At 49.2% G+C, this 1,965-nt stretch overlaps 1 protein-coding gene across 8 annotated transcripts in view; it reads right to left on the reverse strand.

Annotated features, from left to right (window-relative positions):
* NUP98 (nucleoporin 98kDa) overlaps positions 1-1,965 on the reverse strand; it is a 100,932-nt gene extending 98,967 nt beyond the window's left edge. For 7 of the 8 annotated variants that reach the window (XM_015562189.1, XM_015562191.1, XM_006761044.2 and 4 more), the window contains exon 1: positions 1,940-1,965. The gene's annotated coding sequence lies outside the window, so the exon portion shown is untranslated. Of the gene's footprint in view, positions 1-1,703; positions 1,725-1,939 lie in introns of those variants that run through there. The other variant, XM_006761043.2, reaches the window with a different exon arrangement.

The raw sequence follows: 1,965 nt of genomic DNA on the forward strand, positions 1-1,965 counted from the left end.
TCAGGGTGGGGGTCCCCACTGGGGTGCCTGGCCAGTCTGGGTGAGGGGCTGAGGGCTGTTTTCAGGCTGGGGTGACTGAAGCTCCCAACTGCTCCTTTTTTTCTTTTTTTATTCTGGGCCACCTTTAGCTCTGAGGCTCCAGCTCTTAGGCCTCCACTCCTGAAAGCAGGTATCTAGTTTGTTTCAGTTCTATAATCAAAACTCTGTATCAACTCCAGCTCTGAGATCCCGGCTTGCTGAAAGCTGGTTTCTGGGGGGTTTTTTAGCTTCTATATTTGTTAAAATGTTTCAAACTGCAGGCTCAGAGGCCTGCACGGCAGGCAGGGAACATTGGTTTCCTCCTCACTGAGGCAATCAAGCCTCATGTTAGTTTCAAGCTGCCTGGCTGCTGGCTGCCATCTTGGCTGTCAGTTAATTTGCATATCTCGCTGATTAGCCAATGGGAAAGGTAGCGGTCATACGCCAATTACCATGTTTCTCTTTTATTAGTGTAGATACTACTCTTTTTCAGTTTTGTTGTCATCTAAACAAGAGTGAAGATCTTACTGATATCTAGTGAAGACTTACTTTTATCAAAAAATTTTAACTGACTTTTTACAGAGAAGGGAGGGAGAATGGGAAGAGAGAGAGGAGACAGATTTATGAACCCACCACCTTTTGGTGTACAGGGCGACGCTCCAACTGAGCATCACCAGCCAGGGCACATCAAATCTTAGTGAAGAGTCAAACAATAATTCTACCAATGTATTTCCTAGTCCCTCCATCCTATCCAACTTTTGTTTTTGTTTTTTAAATATCCTAACTTCTTCCACCAAGTAAACATACCCTCTGTCACCCAGTTAACAAGGGTTTCTTAATTTATAAGGCTGCCACAGGCAATGCTTCAGTTTATTTTTCAAAAGTTACATTTTCTCACCTTCTTCAACTACAAAACTTTGATTCTGCACAAGAGAAGCCATGAGTTCCAAGGTAAAAATGATTGCTGCCTACATTTCTAAGTCTCATCTATATTTTCTGCTTTCTATTCCAACACTGCTGTGGGTTAGTGGACTCTTTCTTCTGAGTCCCCAGGAGAATAAAAATCTGAGATTTGGAACAGGAAACTTGTGGTCTTGCCAATTTGTGTTACAGTACATAACACTACTGACATTCTTTAGCCAACTTGTAAGCTTAGGTCTCGTGGTCTAGGTGAGGGTACTATTAGTAGACACATTTCTAGCCTGAGTCATCTGGCACTGGCGCCTCCTGTCCCTTCTCTGGGCCTGGGCTTCTCCAGCTAGACACCCTGCTCCTGACCTAGGGCAGACTGGCTTAACTACTAAGGTCCTTATGGCTATATACTATAGAGTATATAGTAATCTAGAAACCCCATCTTTCCAATTAGCTTTACATGAAACACGTGGGAGACCCGAAAATAACCTTTTACTCCACCAACCTGACCTTAATTCTCAGATGTTTCAAACAGCGAACAAACGCTTGATCCACCCACCTTAACCCTGGAACTGCACATTTCCCCGTAGGAGAGGCCAAGGCAAATACAGCCCATCCCACTCGAGAGTTAAGGGAAGTGCGGCGAGACCATATTCAGGGTTTTAAAGGCGCTGCCACCGCAAATGAAATGAGACCCTATTCATTGGCCCGGCCCACCTCGTCATCGCCGGGCAAATGAATAAATACAACTGGGTAGATGGACGCTCCCTCACCGTAGGCTGCGATGGGAGCCCCCGGCCCCGACCCCACCGACAGCCATTCTCTCCCAGTTCCGTCAGAGCCGGCCTCGGGGCCGCAGGCTCGCGGGGCCGCCCCCTCCCTCGGGACAGAGGTGCGCGCGGGGCCCGAGACTTGGGCGCGGAGAGGGCCTGGGAAGCCCCGCACACCGCCCGCCCAGAGAGGAGGAGCCTGCAGCCCCGAGCCGCCGCCACCCCGGCCCCCGACCTACCTCGGCGCGGTGGGGGAGGGCAGGTG

The sequence above is a fragment of the Myotis davidii genome, unplaced genomic scaffold, assembly GCF_000327345.1.
Source record: "Myotis davidii unplaced genomic scaffold, ASM32734v1 scaffold1377, whole genome shotgun sequence".
In the NCBI taxonomy this organism is placed as follows: Eukaryota; Metazoa; Chordata; class Mammalia; order Chiroptera; family Vespertilionidae; genus Myotis; species Myotis davidii.